The 19,321-nt window shown below is 35.7% G+C and overlaps 1 protein-coding gene and 1 long non-coding RNA gene across 2 annotated transcripts in view; one reads left to right on the top strand and one right to left on the bottom strand.

Annotated features, from left to right (window-relative positions):
• Window positions 1–7,191: 7,191 nt before the first annotated feature.
• On the bottom strand, window positions 7,192–13,882 carry LOC107650980 (uncharacterized). The gene is made up of 2 exons (XR_001627230.2): window positions 13,729–13,882; window positions 7,192–7,378 (listed from the first exon to the last, which is right to left on the bottom strand). It is a non-coding gene; the product is annotated as an uncharacterized LOC107650980 (long non-coding RNA).
• The window catches only part of C2H6orf118 (chromosome 2 C6orf118 homolog), a 63,568-nt gene continuing 58,116 nt past the window's right edge, over window positions 13,870–19,321 (top strand). Inside the window, exons 1-2 of the mRNA XM_007484877.3 lie at window positions 13,870–14,001; window positions 17,183–17,261. The gene's annotated coding sequence lies outside the window, so the exon portion shown is untranslated. The remainder of the gene's footprint in view (window positions 14,002–17,182; window positions 17,262–19,321) is intronic.

Here is a 19,321-nt window from a genome sequence, read left to right as displayed (position 1 = left end):
CCACTCACATGGAATAAAAAAAAACAATGTTTTCTAAAACTATCTTTGTTGTGTGTTTAAAAATAAATATAATTTTTGTTGAAGGACAATTCTGTTGTGTTGCATTGAGTACCTACTCAATAAAGAAATACAAGCAATTGACTACACCTACCTAGCTGGTGTACAAATTAACTTTTAAGGGAAGAATATCAGCGTCAATAGCAGCACTAAATTCCTTGCCCTGACATGATTTTAGCAGAACTAGTAATGATGTAGTGGTGTGGAAGTGGTGGTATCTTGTATTTATATAGCATTTTTATGTTCATAAAGCATGTTACCTTATTCGATCATTTTAATGACAATGATAATAGCTGGCATTTTATAAAGCACTTAAAGGTTTATAATGCACTTGTGTTAGCTCACTACATCCTCACAATATTCCTGTGAGGTAGGTGCTATTTTCATCCCCATTTCACAGGTGAAGAGATAGGCTCAGAAAGGTTAAGTGACTTGCCTAGTTATAAAGTAAATGTCGGAAGCAAGGTTTGGACTGAGATATTCCGGATTCCAAATCCAGCACCCAGCCAATCCTAATTACCTAATTGTTAACCTGGTGAGGTATTTATATTATTTCCCCCACTTTAGAGAGAAGGAAACTGAGGTTTAGAGATTAAGGATTTGTACCCAAGCCTTTTTGACACTAAGTCCACAACTTGATCCACTCCCACCACTTAACTCCATATATTATTATTTTTAAATAGATTGAATGAGGTCTTTCTAAAATTTGACTTGATATATTCCTGGTTCCCCCCCACCCCTAAGGAAGAGCATTTTTAAAAAGGAAAGAATGCTTCTCTGAGTCATGCTGCCAAGAAAATACCCCCTAGTAAGAAAAAAAAAAAAGTCCTCTTCTATTCTTGGGGTTTGTGTGTCTTGCTCTAATAAATATTGGTTTGTTTTACTTTGCTTTTCCATTTTTTTTTCTACAGACAGGATCCAGGAATCTGTGAGAGTTACATGATTGTGAACAAACTGGCTTTCACAAAGCAAAGGGCTTTTCATAAAATAAATAACCCTACAGCTTTATTTGCAACAGAATAGAAAATTTGCAGCAAATTTCCATGTTCTCTATTTTTCCATTTCTAACAATGATATCAAAAGATTTCCATAGATTCAAAAAGATCTCATTGTCTGGCAGAAAACAAACAATAAACAAAAATAGGAAGACAAAGGCTAAATAAAGAGAAAGACCAAATCACGCACAACTGCCAAATTTGGTTTTATTCTTCAGAAGACAGTAAGAGCTCATCTTCTGGTTCACTGTAAAGTTTGCACAGTCCCTTCCTATATCACTGGGAGAGTAAAGCAGTATACTGAAAAAGGAAAAACTAAGTCTGATTCTTGGCTCTGACACTTGACAGTCTTATAAATTAATGAATATTAAGTGCCTATTTTCTCTGATAAGTACTGACAGTACAGTAACCAAAGCCTCTGCTTTCAAGAAGCTTGCATTCTACTGAGAAGTCCAACAGGTACAGATAAAAGCATATAAAGTGTCTATTCAAAACAAATCCAAGCACAGATCCAGGCTAGTTTGGGAAATGATTATGCTAGTATCTGGGGTGATCAACAGAGTTTTCATGTAAAAAGTCATTTTTGTGATTTTCCAGTTAACAGATAAATATCAAAGCGGAGACTTGAACCTAAGATTAATATGTCCGAGATAATTTCTATTCCATTGTTCAAAGCGAGTGTAGCAACACGTTAGTCTGAGATGAAAATCCCATCTGTTTAAGAAAGAAAAATGATAAGCTACAGATCCATCATCCCCAGGACCTCTTCTCCTTGGGTCTGTAATACATGGACATGAGGGCAGTGGATTATATGTACAAATCTGTAAAAATTAAGGATTATTGATTTCTAATGAGCTTTTCTGGAAAGTGTTACAATTGAAAAGCACTTACCTATATATGTTTTGGTATGGAAAATACAATATTGCTACTATATTTCCCCAAGAGCAACCATAAATTAAAATTTCATAAGTAATATTTTTAGATTTCTTAGAAAACTTTTAGATTTAAGGCTGGAAAAGACTCTGTTTTAACATCTCATTTTACATCTGAGGAAACTAAGGCCTAGAGAATGTCAATCAGCTACTAAATCACAGAGCCTAAGATTGAAAAGTTCACTGACTCTTAATCCATCTATTATTCCTCTATCTTTCCCTCCCTCAAGAAAAGGAGTTGATTGTCCTGAGTGTGAAGGATCTATATTATCTCTTGAGTTCCATATCAAATGAATGAGGTCATCTGACAGCGAGTAATTAAACTAAAGCTGTCCTGAGAGAGTGACACTAGTGGTCTACCAGATCATAAAATCTCAAATCTGGAAGGAATCTCAGAGGTCCAAACTATTAACAGTCTAATCTAAAAAGAAATCCCCCCTTTAATATTGCCAGCATCTGATTATACACTTAGCTTTAAGACCTTCAGTGAAAGGAAACTCCATCCTTATTGAGGAAGTCCATTTGACCCATGGACCACTAATAATCTAATAGCTAGGAAAATTTTCCTTCAATGAGCTAAAATTGATTTCTCAGTTAACATACAACCCTAGTTCTTGTGCCTTTGGGAGATTTGCAGGTTAAGCTTGATCTCCTTCAAATGGCAAATGTAACCAGTTATTTATTTCTTTGGTAGTGTCAGTGCCATAAGAGCTGTCCCACCTACTACTGAATTGGCCTTTGCTTTTGCTCCAATCAAGAAGACTCATGTCATGATCACATCACTATCTGTAACTTATGTAGGACAGGACAGTAATTTTGATAGGGATGTAGATCCTTACACATATCTGCCTCTGTCTTCACCGTCTTTAGAGAAAGAGTACACAAAATGGTGCTGTTCTTTGTTAGTTTGTTTTTTACTTCTTAGTATTTAGATGAGGATTAAGAAGTGAGTGCATATTTGATTGATTTGTGTTTCTCAGGATAGAAGATTTGGGGTTTCCAAAAGTCATTAAGAAGCCATTAGTTTCTTGAAACAAAATCAATAATCCATCCCCTAAAAAAACTAAACTAAACTAAAAGAAACTCGTGAAAGAGCTATTTTCTGCTTTTTCTGACTTTAGAGAGTTAATTCCTAAATCTTCTTCCTAGGACATCATGATTACCACAAAAAGCCACCTCTGAAAGTTCTAAAATCTGAAATCCAAAAGATGCAAAAAGACCACAGGAACAAAGACTTCATTCTAAATACTAGAATTCCAAATTCCATAGTGAACTTTGGGTTCACCATAGTACTAGTCCACTATGCTTCCCCAACATCTTCTGTACCTACCTCAAAGTCTTCCTCTGTAATTCATACACTTTTATCCTTATGATTTTCAATAGTTTCATCAAAGATTCCTAGAAATCTTTCTTCTTAACTCTTCTTTCTACATTTTCTTCAATTATTAGCTTTCATAGCATACACTATGCTAAGATCTTTGGTATAGGCTGTATATTTCTCTACTTTTGAGGACATAGCTATTAAGTGTTCTTTCCTTCTCATTTCAATATTATTTAAAAGAAATCTTCAACCCCAAATCAATACTGGTTTAGTTGTTATATGGAATGAGGAAAAGAACATTTCAAAATCTACATTTTAAAATATCAGCCTCCCTAACATATTAGAACATTTCCTTTAGCTAAAGCTATTGATAATAGCTTCTATTCTTATCATTTTGAATTGTTTAGGACTAGCAATCATTTCTTTAAAAAACAAACAAACCCTACCCTTTGTCTTAGAACCAATAATGCATATAAGTTCAAAGGCAGAAAAGCAACAAGGGATAGGCAATGGGGGGTTAAATGGCTTGTCCATGATCATACAGCTAGCAAGTGTCTAAGGACATATTTGAACCCAGGACCTCCCATCTCCAGGCCTTCCTTGCCATCTACTGAGCCACCTACCAGCCTCCAACTTGTAATTATTTCTAATAGGAATTGGCTCAAAACTTAAACTTAAATATTGTCCAAGAAAATTAGTGTCAGAATAAATGGACTTGATAAAAAGCTCATTTTTTTTTCCAAAGCAAGGAAAGATATTTTTTATGGTTCAATATTTCATTGGATCCATTATCTTACCAATGAGAACAATCCTACCAATGGTACATATCACAACCACATATATACCAAGGGAAAATGAAAGTTAGACAAATTATATTTCTTGTTCTTAGAAGATTCACCCATCTCATTTTCAAAACATACATCCCTTGGATATTGTCTTTTATATCACTTTGTATGTATAATTTATCTTTATTTTTAAACATTTATCTTCTGTCTTAGTATCATTTCTAAGACTGAAAACTGGTGAAGGCTAGGCAATTAAGTGATTTGCCCAAAATCACACTGCTAAGAAGTGTCTGAAGGCAGATTTGAACCCAGATCTTCTAAACTCCAAAATTGGCACTCTATCCACTGTACTATCTAGTTGTTCCTACCATTCTTCTTTGATAATAGGCTATAGACTATTTCTGCCCACCATGCATCTCTGTTGTTCATAAGCTGACCCATAATTTTGGTTCATCAGGTATTATAGTATTTTATATTTTGAAGTTATATGGCATCATTGGAACAATATTGATATTTTTTAAAAGCTAGGTTTGTTTTACCATTTCCCAAATGCAATGTACCCTCTCTCTTTATCTTATTCAGTTTTGGCTCCAATTCACTTTTCAACTTTAATGTATACACAGACACACACACACATACACACACACACACACAAAGATTCTGATGAGCAAGTTATTTGTACAATTGATGTGATTAATATATTAACTTGGAAAATTAGTATTCTTTATTTGTTTTTTCTTATTTGGATCATAAAATTGATCTCTTTTGAGTAGTTGTGAATCTCATTTAAGTAGTTCTATGCCGTTCCGAGGTTTAATGAAACCAACATAACATCATCTGCATTTAGCATCTGGAAGACCTCAATTTGAAATCTTTTGGTGTGTGTCATAGACTTCCCTTTGTAGTGTGGTAAAGCCTATGGATCCCTTCCCAGAAATGCCTTATTAAAGGCATAAAATACATAAGATTACAACAAAAACCAATTAAATTGAAATATAGTTAATAAAGTATTTGTAAAGAAAAATTCATGGACCCCAAGTTAAGAACCCTTGATCCAAAGGAAATCCCTTAACTCAGAGGTAGAAATACTACTCAGTAATGTTGAACACTATGGATTCAGACTGAACTTGCAACTCAGAACTAAAGAAAGAGTCCCAGCTAAGATAAGGCCAGGGCAGAGCACAGCTGAACTCTCATCTTTTTTTTCTGTACTCTGTTAGCAATACAGCATATGATCATGAGATTTGAGAGTTGAGTTCTCTCTCTCTCTCTCTCTCTCTCTCTCTCTCTCTCTCTCTCTCTCTCTCTCTCTCTCTCTCTCTCTCTCTCTCTCTCTCTCTCTCTCTCTCTCTCTCTCTCTCTCTCTCTCTCTCTCTCTCTCTCTCTCTCTCTCTTTCTCTCTCTTTCTCTCTCTCTCTCTCTCTCTCTCTTTCTCTCTCTTTCTCTCTCTTTCTGTCTCTCTCTTTCTCTCTTTCTCTCTGTTTCTGTCTGTCTGTCTGTCTGTCTGTCTGTCTCTCTCTAATGCATTTGAATACATTGAATTATTGACGTATTTTTGTTCTCTTCTTCCCCTCCTTGGTCTGGACCTATCAGCTTGTCTATATAGAAGAATCTAGGTGTGAAAATGCTACCAATTCTAATACATACTGCTTGAGGAACTGAGAAGTTAAGGGATTTATTTGTTTATGGTCACAGACCCAATAAGTATCAAAGGCAGAAACTGAACCCAAACTGAACCCAACTTTCTGACTACAAGGCTGACAAGATGTTGCCTCATATTTATTACTATGCCACTAGGTTGTTTAATGGATAGAGCCCCTGGCCTGGGGTCATCATCTTAAGTTCAAATCAAGCCTCAGACATTTACTAGCAAGTGACTCCAGGCAAGTCACTTGACACCGTTTGCCTCAGTTTCTTATTTCATCAATTGATATGGAGAAGGAAATGGAAAATCCCTCCACTTTCTTTCCCAAGAAAACCCCAATGGGATTACCAACTGAATTGACTGAACAAGTTATTTTTAGCCCTTATTTCAGAGTCTTCCTCATCAAAAAGGATTTTGATTCACTTTGGAGAATTCCTCATCTGTCTCACGGCTTCCCCAAAGAAAATTACAATTTGCCAGCACTCAGTGGTGTCCTGGGAAAAGTACTGAATTTGGAATCACTGGGTGTGAGTTTGACACCTGACTCTGCTACTTGCTGCTTGTGTGACCTTGGGCAAATCACTCTTGGCTTTAGTTTCTCCATTTCTAAGTAGAGTGGGTTGAGCTAAATGACCTTCCCACCTGTAGGGTAGTGATCCTATAACAATTCTGCTTGCAAACACAATTCACAAAATTAGCATGGGAATGTTTGTGGAAAGGGGACAAAGCAGAACTCACCAAAGAATGCCAAGTAATAAATACATCCTCTAATGAGAAATGCTATCTAAAGTCTTTGCCATTTTCTGTCGTGGATGTGCTGGACAATACTGGCTTTGATAGCCTATTAGTCCATCTTCATTGGAAGCTAAGACTGGTATACTATTCTAAGACCAGAATTCTCTATGTGTATGCACACATGCACATTGATACGCATGCATTGGAGCACACATAAATATATATACATACTTAGCAGACAGCAAAATGCTTATAATATAGGGAAAGCACTGATCTGCTGACCTGGAACTACGTGGAACTGTCCTTTTTAGCATGGCCCCTCATCTTTACCTTTGAGACTAGATTACTCATCTTCAGACAGGGAACAAAAACTCTAAACACTTGGGTCAATGCTAAGGTTAATTGCTAGCTCTTTGAGAAAAGCCTTTAAGGTAGCAAATCATATTTGCTGCTTCAAATTTTCAGCTGAATTTTTTAATGTGTGTTAAAGCATCATCTACAGTTGAAAAGCAAAAAGAACATTTATTACAAAAACAAGCCCTATTTGATAAGGCATTCTTTAATTTTATTCAGAATTTAGAAAATACCAAATAAAATGGTCATTTGTATGTACATACCAGAAGGGGGGGAAAAGGTAATACAGGCAACTATATCTCATTACATGCAGCTTGTTTTTTCTTTTAAATATGTAATAAATTCAACATGTAATTTTGAGAGCTGATTTGTTTATCCTGATTCCTTCTGAATTTATTTCTTTTTTCTATGCTTTTAAAATGATTCAATAAAAATAAAATGATTCATTGATTTTCTTTCCTTTCTCTTTATAATGATTCAGATTTCTTTACTTTTCCTTTTATTTCTTTTGAGGGCTAGAGGTTTCCTGTATCCAGTGCCCCTTTCTCTTCTACCTAAAGTTGAAAAAAAGAAAAAGAAAATCTTTGTAATAAATATGTATAGTCAAACAAAATAAATTCCTATACATTCTACATTTGAAAAATATATGTGTTAATTTGTATCTTGAGACTATTACTTTTCTGTCAAAAAGTGAGAGCTGGGGCAGAAAGAATCATAGGAGGCTTAATAAAGATGAAAAGATTTGAAAGAGTCTCTGTAGAAAACGAGATAGTTAAATTGATAAGACAGAAAAAATAGGATTGCCTAGTGGCAATGAAGGCCCAATTGAGTCTAAGTAATATAAGATTTTAGTGGACCCAGTCAGAATTGTTGAGTGATCTCTCCACCTTTGGTCAGCAACATATGTGTCAGAGCAAATGCAAGGGATGATGGGAATAATCCAAGGCTAAGGCTTGGCTAACTATAATCAGCAATATGATAAGGGGGCTAAATATTCAAGAAAGGATGATGTTGAGTTGATTTGGTCCACCAAGGATTCAAAACGGAGAGAAGAGGAGAGAGTGGCTCAGGCAGGAGAGGTAGCCTGGGAAAGAATTGAAAGGTCAAGGGATTGGAGGTCAAGGTGAGGATAAAGAGTAGGGTTATGGAAGGGAATGCTAACAGAGAGGTGTAAAGAATATACCGGGCATTTCAGAATTCTTGAACATGGAAGTGGTACATTTGAAGTTGATGGTAAGATCTAGAGTATGACTGTCTTTGTGTGTGGCTGAGGTAGGGGGAGAAGTAGCTCACAAGAGGTGAGTAGGCTGAAGAAATCAATGCCTAGAGTTTTTCAGAGGAAATCAATATGCAAAGAGAAGTCTCTTAGTTGAGCTGTAAAAGGTTACCAGGACTTTGGCTGGGTGGCAAATATGAAGAGTCTGAAACTCAAAGGAATATATTATGTTGAATGATGGAAGAAAGGGAAGAACCTGGAAGTGGCAATGAAGAGGGAAGAATATTCCAACTCTCCGGCTTTGATCAGTGCACTGAAAAAAATGAGCAAAAAGTATGACCAGTATTGGAAAAGGTGACCAGGGAGGCTCTGTCATCAGGAGACAGACAGGATTCAAAGAGAATTAGGAGATGGAAGAGAGAAATGGATTTAAGATAAATGGAAGTTGCCTATGGCAGTGGAAGTGTGGAGTGGGGTTTGGATGACAGTCTAAAGGAATTTAGAGCCCCTGGGAGTGAAGAGTATGACCAGACATGGGGACGTTCATTTATTGAGTGGAGGGTGCCACTTGTGTTCCTTCAAGTGATCTGAAATCAAAGGAAGTGTCACTCTTCTTTGCAGGACAGGTTCTCCACTTCCCAGTTGGGAGATTGGGATGGCAACAGGTGATGAAAGATGCCCTATTCTAGTAAAGATGGAAGTGGTTGTTTTGGGTGAGGTTGAGTTGCCAGCCTGATCCCAAGCAAGCTTTTCCTCAGGGAATAGGTTTGCAGGGAGCAGGAGATAGAAAGCTCAGAGTGCTGTTGTACCTGTAGGGAGGTCTTCTTAGCTGACTCTGAAACAGAAGTAGGAAATGGTAGATTCCATTAAAGTACAAAATACAGTGCCTGGTTCACAGTAATGTTAGTCATTGTTTTTGTTATTATTGATTGTGCTGAGTGTAAATATCTTGCCACACCAGGAGTTGGTGGTTTCCCAGTTACTACTTCCCAGGATGACCCTTTCTCCTCCTGGGGCTTTGATGTGGACTGCCTTCATCAAATCTCATCTCCTGCTATGGGTCTACACTTTTGCTTCTCCCTACCTTGGCCTGTGTCTACACAGATCTTCTATAGGACTCTGACCCTCACTTTGGGTAGTTCTGAACTAGATGAAAGATTTTGTACTTTTTTATCTTTGGCTTTTATCATTCCTACACTAGGTATTCACATTTTTAGAGACTTACCTAAATTTAGTTAAATTATTGATTATTTAATTAAAACTTTGATTTAATTATTGGTAACAAACCATTATTTATTAAATATTAATATAATTTTAAAAATATTAATTGATTGATCATTAAGTAATTAGCTAATAAATTGAATTTTAAGCTTAAATTGTTAGATATTTATTTAGGTATTCAAAAGCTGTCTGAGCTCTCTTTGTTCCTAACATCAATGTACCATTATCTACCCACAATCCCTTGGTAAGTCACTCAAAATCTTAAGGAACATTTAGTTCATTTTCTTTCATTCCAAAGACAAGAAAACTAAGGCTATTAGAACTTAACTAATTTGTTAGAGATCACTTAGTTTGTAATAGAGCCAAAATCAGTTTACCACTGGTGATTGCAAGGTTTTTCCAAATGTATTAATTGATAGAGATTCAAAGTTGCCCAGAATGTTTGATCTGTAAGAGCTTTCATCTCTCCTGGGATTTCATTAGAGGAACTCTTAGTATGAAAACTCTCTCCTTCCATACAGATGGGCAACTTTATTGTAATGATCTTAGAAAGTTTCTGGGAACACTTAAAATGACCATGGTCATATAGCTTGTATGCTTGGGGTTTTCTGATTCCAAGACTAGCCTTTAGTCCATTTCACAATACTGCATCTCTATAGCTTATTAATCTCTACAAAATATTCAGACCAACTTTGATCTCGTAGCATATCTTTGATGTTTCCTATGCCAATATAAATTCACTACATTTATGAAATTAAAATGGAAACATTCTACTATTGTAAACATTTTTAAATAAGTAAAATGAGCAATGAAGGAAGTAAAAAAATGAATAATGAAGGATGCATCCCAAAATTTTAGGAGCCTAAAATGGATTATAATACTGGTTCTATGAAATTTTAAGTTTTTCTTTAAAGCATTGTTTGATTTAGTTGAAAATATAGTGTTATGCAAGCAATGCCATCTGTGAACCTGTAGACCTGAGCACAGATGGATCATTTCATTTTCAGTCCCAATTGGGTTGTTATAGCCAAGGCAGGACCTTTTCATGGGCAAATGAGCCAAAATCATTTTCTGCCAATGAACAGGTATAAGGGAAGCCATATGCTGAAAATTTGAGTTAGAAACTGGCATCAAACATCTTTAGTTTTAATTGTTGGCTCTGTCCTCATACTACCCAATGCCTTATTTTCTCCATTTTTGAAAAGAGAGTGGAAAACTACTATATGCCATCTGTCTACAGGAATAACATCATTGATTTAAAACTGGAAGAGACCTTAGTGGTTATCTAGTTTAATTTCCTCAGTTTAGAAAGAAACCTGCTGTGGTTTGCTAGTTGCTTAATCAAGGGAAAGTCACTTAACATCTCTGAATCTGTTTCCTTATCTGTAAAATAAGAATAATAATTGAAGCCAAAAGAGCACCTACTCTTTGTGAAACACTGTACTAAGATACTAGAGATGTAGAAATAAAAGTAAAACAAGTCCTTGTTGCAAGGACTTTACATTCTATCAAAGGGAAGCATATCATAAATAGAAAATAATAATGAAACATGGAAAGTAATTTCCTAGAATGTTGTTGCTTGTCGAGTCATTTCCATTTTGTCCAACTTTCCATGACTTCATTTGGAATTTTCTTGACAAACATACTGGATACTTTGCCATTTCCTTCTCCAGCTCATCTTATAGATGAAGAACTGAGGCAAACATAATTAAGTGATTATCCCAGGGACACACAGCTAGTAAGTGTCTGAAACCAGATTTGAACACATGAGGATGAATCTTCTTAACTCCAAGCCCAGTGCTCTACCCACTGTGTTATCTGACTGCCCCTAGGATGGGCAGCTCTAAAAATCAAGGAGTTCAAGAAAAAGTTCAGAGTGGAGGTGTCAGAACTAGAGATTCCAAGAGGCAAAGATGAGGAAAGAACCTTCCTTCTATGTATCAAGGAAAACCTGTATGGAGACAAAGAGGAGCAATAGTATTTGCCAACATTAAAACATTATGTAAATGGAAAGTGTTATTATTTTGTTGGTGAAGAAACTATGACCCAGAAAAATAAAGTAATTTGTCTCTAATTATGCAAGAACCAGCATCAGGAATTAAACTAAATAACTTGCAGACTTAAAGCCTCTTTCTCTTACACTATGATATCCTCCACTGAGGATTTTGAAAGCTATGAATATTACTGTTACTCTATACAATGTTTTCCTGGTTCTGATTATTTCACTCTGCATCAGTCTATGTAGGACTTTCCAGCTCTTTCTGAAATCATCCTTTTCATCATTCCTTACAGCATGATAGTATTCCATCATCATCATATAACAAAATTTGTTCAACCATTTTCCCAACTGAGGGACATCCCTTTAATTTCTAATTCTTTGCTACCACAAAAATAGGAGATATAAATATTTTTATGCAAGCAGGTCCTTTCCCATTTTTTACAATCACTTGGGGATACAGACCTAGTAGAGGTATTACTGGACCTAAGGGTATGCATCTTTTAAATCCTTTGGGCATAGTTCCACATTGCCTTCCAGAATGGTTGAATCAGTTCACAACTCCACCAGTAATGCATTAGTGTCCCAATTTTGCCACATTCCCTCCAACATTTATCATTTTCTTTTACTGTAATATTGGCCAATCTGATAGGTGTGAGGTGATACCTCAGAGTTGTTTTAATTTACATTCCTCCAATCAAGAGAGATTTAGAACATTTTTATATGATTTATGATAGCTTTGATTTCTTCATCTGAAAACTACCTATTTATATCCTTTGACCATTCATCAGTTGGGCAATGACTTGTATTCTTACAAATTTGATTTAGTTCAATATATATTTGAGAAATGAAACCTTTATCAAAGAAATTTGTTATAACCCCCCTTCATATGTTATTTCCCTTCTAATCTTGGCTGCATTGGATTTGTTTGTACAAAATGTTTTTAATTTAATATAATAAAAATTATTCTTTTTTATATCTTGTAATGTTCTTTATCTGTTCTATAGAAAAGCAGATGCTTTATGTAGGTTTATTTTTTATTCTGCAACTTTACTTAAGTTGTTATTTCAACTTGTTTTTCAGCTGGTTCTGTCTGTTCACTAAGTATACCAGCATATCATCTGTAAAGAGTGGTAGTTTCCTCAGTGCTTACTCTAAATCCTTCAATTTATTTTGCTTCTCTTATTGCTAAAGTTAGCATTTCTAGTACAATATTAAATCACAATGGTGATAATGGGCATCCTTGTTTCACTCCCAATCAAGTAAAAACTTTGGCATAACATTTTTGGTCAAAGTTTATCATTTGATAATGACTTTAGATTCCAGGACAATTTTTCTTAGGTATTTGTAGAGATGAAAATGATGATCCTGATTCTATGTGGAAATTTTTCATATTTAGGCATTTTATGCATTGCTGTATTTGAAAAAGGCCTTCAAAATTAAGAGAAAGAAAAAAATTATCCATTTCTGATGGAATCTTTTTCTAGAAAAAATGTCCAGAAACACCCAAAGAATGAATTGCAATGGCAAGCCTTTTTATATTTTAGTTTTTCATTTGTTCAAAAGTATACAATTTAAAAATGTCAAGTAACTGATTAGTGGGGATTGGAATATAAACAAACCTTATACTGGCAATCACTCACCTTATGCAATTTGATAGTTATTGACTATGGGAAAGTATTAATGGGCCTGAGTTTCATCTATAAAATGATGAGTTGAATTCAATGACCTCAGAGGTCCTTTCTAGACCCCATCTTAATGTCATGGGAATTCTTATTTATTAATAAGAAATTTCCTTCTTCTTCATCTCCATCCACCATCCATTGCTGCCTCTCCCATCACCACCATTTGAAATTCTTGCCCATCTTTCAAAGTTCAGTTCAGAAAAGTATGAGATCTTCCTTATTCCTATCATCATCTACTTCTATATCCCTTCAAAATACTTCACAGTCCTCTCATCCATTTATATTATTCTAATTTATATTATGTTTATTTTTATACATGCATTGTTCTTTTCTCTCTCTTTCTTTTTTGGTAGGAAAGTGGGAAGAACACAGGCTCTAAGATATAAACAACCTGGGTTAAAATCTCATATATAATACTTATTTCCTGTGTGGCCTTTGACAAACCACTTACCTTCCCTGGACCTGTTTCCTTATCCCAATTGTGGAATTAATTAAGTAAAGAATTAAGGTATTGATCTTCATTACCTTTGTTCTATAATTCAATATCTTGCCTCCCCAAGAGCACAGAGCCATGTTTCATCTTTATATTTCCCTTTACATAGTAGAGTTGCTTAATACATGGTTATTGAGAGAGTTGAAGAAACTCTAATAATCTGTGCTATAAGGAGGAATCCTGCTCTAGCAAGGGAAACCTCTGGAGACTCCTTTCAGCTCTTATTTCCCTTTTCTGACTCCTCCAGAGAAAAAGTCCAAGGAGGCAGAACTTACCAACTTAGCAACACTTACCAAATGGAATGGCAGAATGAACATGACTTTATTTGGCTAAAAGAGGCTCCCAGAGTCGCTGAATGAGATAGAATAAGGATACAGAGACCAGTATCAGAAAGTTCTTTAAGGCTTCTGTAGGCGGTTCTGTCCTCTTGTTGCTGAGCAGCAGAAGCAGAAGTTAGGGGTAGAATTTAGAATGTTTTCCAGTTTCCCCAGTAACCCAGTACCTTCTGGCCATGGTGGTAGCTGTAGTAGGGAAACTACTAGATGGCCTAAATTTGGAACCTGCATGTAAGTAGATAAAGTCTTGTATTTAGGCTTTTGACATCTATTTGACACTCCTAGATCTTAGGAACCAATTAAAAAAAAAGAGCAAAGTAAAAACCTTTTTGCAAAAGGGAACCAATTTCCTTTTCCATTTTCTCAAGGGTCTATGTGGGATCACAAGATATGTACATTGGCCTTGGAGCTATGTTGTAAGTGGAAAAAATCTTTAAGCACCTTTTGGCTTCTACTTTGACAAATTGAGGCTAGGAATTTTCAATGAAGTCAGTAGAAGACGAGTATAAAGGAAAATAGGACTGTTTATATAAAGGACCTTGTCTTTATCTGGTTCCATGTTTTCATTTGGAAGGCTAGGAGATGACACAGATTGAAAATGGAGATTTTTAAAGCCAAATTCAGATTATTCTCCTTTAAAACAAAACAAAACAAAACAAAAACTAGGTCTCAGAAAATTCTTTAAAGTTAAGTGTTATCTTACTTATGTTAAATTCATACCGTCTAGGTTCAATATTTCAGACCCTTTGGGGGAAGGCCTGGACTAATTTAATTAAACATTTGAAATAATGGATTTTTTTTTTTAGAGAAATACAGTTTTATTGTCTTCAGGTACCTACAGAATGGATAATGCTACACAGTAGAAAGTGGACAACGCAGAGCTATAAGATTGGAATTCAAGCCCTTGTTTAGACAAATTAGCCTCAATTTCTTTTCTGTAAAAAAGGTGATTTCAATACTGGTATTATCTCCTGGGCAAGGATACTATTAGGAAACAGTGGGAAAATATAGGTATGTGTTTTGTAAATAAAGTAAGACCACTGTTTGTTACCTATTTTCATTATTATTATTATTAGTCTTATTTCCTCAAAGTAATTAGTAGCTCTTAGTCAACTTGGGTCCTTTCAAATTTCTGCTGTACCTCCTAACCCTTAAGGTCTAGTACAGGGCTAGGGATTCACTTAAATATAGGTGCTACATTTTAAAAAAAGCTATACATTATATAAATTAAGGGCTGGAGAACATTAAATAAATGTTTGTGGAATAATTGATACAGTATTTGAACTGTAACTGCGAAAATGTGGGTTTCAAGACTGTGAATTAAGTGGTCACCATGGGAAAAATTCCCAAATATGAAAATACCCAAGTCAGCTGGGTTTTATGGAGATTTTAATTAATACAAATGAAGTAATTAAGGAAAGGGAGAGAGAGAGTAGAGAGTAAATAGTATGAAGGGCCTATTTGGCCTAGGCCTGAGCCTTAAAAGAGACTAGTCAGTCTTTAATCACTACCACAAGATTTGTCCCAAGCAAAAACTCCAGTCCTTCACTGAAATCCTCAATTCCTGAACTGAGTTCAGAGACCCAGCTCCTCCAACTAACTCCAAAGTCCAACCTCCACGGCAAACTCCAACTAATACAAACTCCAACTAGTCCAAACTCTAACTCACTAAATTTCGAACTCTCTTTCCTTTTAAAGAAATTTTCTCTTGTATCACCTCCCCTAAATTTTCACATCTACCAATCACAGTAGACATTTTCCCCAGGACTGACCATTCTTAGTTCACTTCTTTTTTTGTTATCACCTTCTCTGATTAGATTATATCTTCTGAGTATTTCACATCTTTTTTCTAAGCTTGCCCTTTGTGAATTGCTAGTGATTGAAGGGTGCAATCCAATTTCCTATACTTTTCATAATGTCACATTCAAATATCTCCTGTGAATCCCCATAAAGAATATCCTAAACCAGTGATGTTTTTTATTTTATTTTATTTTAGTATTTTTATTTATTTATTTATTTATTTTTAATTTTTATTTAATTATTTTTTAATTTAATTATTTTTTAAATATTTATTTATAGTATTTTAGCAACTGAGTGCCCAAAGTGCCACATATGAGCCTCCTGTCTTACTCTAGACAAGGAAGGAGCAAGTGCTCCCATTGGGCAGCTGGGCAGAAGGGAGGGTGATGTGAGAAATTTCCTCAGGCTTGTGTGGAGAGGGGGAAGGGAGCAGCCCCCTCCAGTATGCATGCCATACAACATGGTGACCTAGGCAATTAAATTAATTTTCCTTTATAACTGAAAATATTTTTCTTGGTTATTTATGATATTTAATATTGAGCATTAACCACAAAATTTCTTGGTAATTAAATTCAGACTTTCCCTCAAAAGTGATCAATGAATCCTGATGACCTATATTTTGATTTCTAAGAAGGAGGTAGAGAAATCCAGGAAGAAGTGATTAAAACAGCATCTGGTACAGAAAAAAGGGACACACCACAGTACAGCCTACTTAAAAACTAAAACCTTATAGTTCAAGGAAAGGAGACATCCATGCTATGGAAGTGGCAAGACAATGAGTTGCTTTGAATAGAGTTGTATTGTCAGAATTGGTTAAAAGTATGGCCATGTCAGATTCTATACAAGACTTTTCCCCATATCCTAAGATGTAGTTCTTTCTGAAGACTGTTAATCAATTTTCCCAACTGAATGTCTCATGCATGAATAGAGAAATCTTCAAATCTAAGCCTGCTAGCAGAGAAAGCAACATTTGTTTTGGGGGGAAAGGGTCTTAATTTTAGAAGGTCTATGATTAAAATTCTCCAGAAACCATATCCTAATTTTATAATTATTTATTAAGTAGCAAACATTGGTCCAAAGAAAGAGCAAAAAGCATGAACCACATGACCTGAGCCAGCCAGCCCTCAGTCAGATCACATGCCCTCCTGAATTCCTGGTTCCAGAAAAACAGGGCCACCTCTCCATCAATTTATGCTCTATGCAATGTACCTTGCTGTAGCCAAACAGTTGGTCTTCCAGATGCCAGGAGTAACCAAGAGGTATTTAGAATGGCCACACAATAAATGGGAGGTGTTTTCTAACGTGGTAGACAAAACGAGGGAGGATCCTACCCATGACTCAGGGAGATACATTGTGCTTCTGCCCTAAAATCAAACTTTGCTTTAAAATCAAAAGGTTATTTTGTGGGACAAATATGGGGTATAGATTAATATTCATTTTCCACAGAAGTGTTCATCTCAAGTTATATTCCTTTCCCAGTCTGCTCTGATCAGAATCACGGTAAGTTTGCATTTATTTACCAGTGAGTTTGAGAATACTTCTGTATTCCTTTGTTGGTTCTTTCAGTCTCTTTTAATTGTTTATTTAAAAAGTACATTTTTCAAATTTCCAGGCAGAAGATAGAGTGAGACCCTACTTGTTGGCAAAACTTCTACTTCCACTAACTCAGAACAAAGAATCCACCCAATAAGGTAACAAGAATAGGAAGATAAGAAAATATCCACAAAATGTAAATTATTATGATATAACAACAGAAAACTATGCAAAGGACCTTCTCCCAAATACCCAATGAATTGATGCATTGATCATGGCAAATGCTGGCAAACAGACCTAGATTTTAAACTTTGGTTGTTTCTTCTTTTTTCTCTCTGAAAATAGACACTGGTCTCCCACTTTAGTGGGAAGAGAGTGTTGAATTCATCTTTCATAGCAATGGACCCAACAGGCAACTGGTGCACCAAGACTGGGAGACACACAGCAATACAAAGCTAGAAAGACTAGAATTAGAATAAGTTACTAGTGAGGAAAGGAAGATTTATAAATCCAGCTATGGTCTTCTTCGCATAGTTTCCATAGATCAGAAATATAGTTATCCTCTCACCTCTTTCTTCGCAGCAGTTCAAGGTTATTAGAGCCATCAATTCTTAGTGGTATGGATAGGCATGGAGGTTGGGGAAGATAGATGTAGTGGAAGTTGGAAGGACTATGTAGTTGAAGGAGCCTGGCACAATTCCACACAGAACAGAAGAAAAAGAGCTAAGAGATAAACCAATGATGAGATTAGCAAAGCAGTGGGGAAATAGTCCTTTAGTTTTGAAAAAAATGTATATATTTTGCCATGAGTCACAGAGATTGCAAAAATCTCTATAAAAGAAAAAGCCTAGAAATTCTAAAGGACTCCTAGATAAAATAAAAAAAATAAGAAAGGCTAAAATATTTAGAAAGTAAAATAAATTATTTTTAAAAGAATAATTAAAAGAACACTGGGAATTAAGGCAGAATTTAAGCAAACATTAGAGCTCTCAAAAATGGTAAGTCAATGAATAGAAAATTTAGAATATTTGAGAGATATTTTCTCCAAAACAATGGGGTCTGTGAAAAATAAGATCAATTTGGAAATATAAAGTTGGGAGTAAATTTGACATTTATAATTTAAAAAAAACCTAGTGATTACTAGTGCGTTTAGAGAGAGCAATCTCAGATTGAATGATGAGGTCAGAAGCCATACTGAAAAAGAAATGAAGAAAATAAGATGATAGTAAGAATGAAATGATTTAATAATTTGATGACAGCCAAATCATGGGCATTTTTGTAGTCAGTAGGAAGCAACCAGTAAACAGGAAGTGATTGATGATTAGTACAAGAATAGGGCTGATAGTAATGGGATAACTTGCTGGAAAAGAATAGAAAGACTAGGATCATATATATGTAGAGGAGTTATTCTTGACAGGAAGAAAGGCTAAGGTTTGTGAAGCAGAGGTTAAGGATTGGCTAGTGGCAGAAGGCACGGGGGTGATGTAAGACAGGGAACTCAGGAGAAGAGGAAGGTCTGTGAATGGCCTCAGTTTTTTCAGTGAAATATCAGGAAAGATTCTTAGACAAGAAAGTAGGAGGAGGGGAAGCTTTAGGTGGTTTGAGGAGGGATAAAAAGATTTGGAAAAGCCCCTTTGATGGACGTATTGGGAAGTTCTGTATAAAGAATTGATTTGCCACTTAGCACATTTTAAAGATATTTCTCCAGCTTTGTACAGCAGGATATGAGGAAGAGCAAAAGTTTTGGACGTATTCCAATGCTGGTTCTTGTATCACAGGATCATTGATGGGATAAGGGGCAAGGGGCTTAAGAGAAGAAGACAGTATAGAGTGGAACTGGTTCACCAAGGGGCCAAGATATGGAAGGGACTAACGTATAACCAGTACAAGGGTCACAATATCCTTTCCCATCTTGGGAGGGATGGGAAATATAATATCGACTTGGGGGTGGTTTTTCTCTTTCATGAACAGTTTTAGAGTAGAATCTGCTACAAAGCAAGGAAGGAAGAAGGTGTCAGGAAGGTGGGTCAGTGGATAGAGAGCCAGGACTTAAGAAAGAATATCCTGAGTTCAAATGTGAACTCAAATACTTCCTAGCTTTGTGACCCTGGGTAAATCACTTAACCCCCATTGCCTAGCCCTTAACCATTCTTCTGCCTTGGAACCAATACTTAATATTGATTCTCAGACAGAAGGTAAGGGTATTTTTTAAGGAATA

The sequence above is a fragment of the Monodelphis domestica genome, chromosome 2 (assembly GCF_027887165.1).
Source record: "Monodelphis domestica isolate mMonDom1 chromosome 2, mMonDom1.pri, whole genome shotgun sequence".
Lineage (NCBI taxonomy): Eukaryota > Metazoa > Chordata > Mammalia > Didelphimorphia > Didelphidae > Monodelphis > Monodelphis domestica.
Note: the sequence above shows the minus strand (reverse complement) of the source record. Positions and strands in the feature narration are given on the sequence as shown.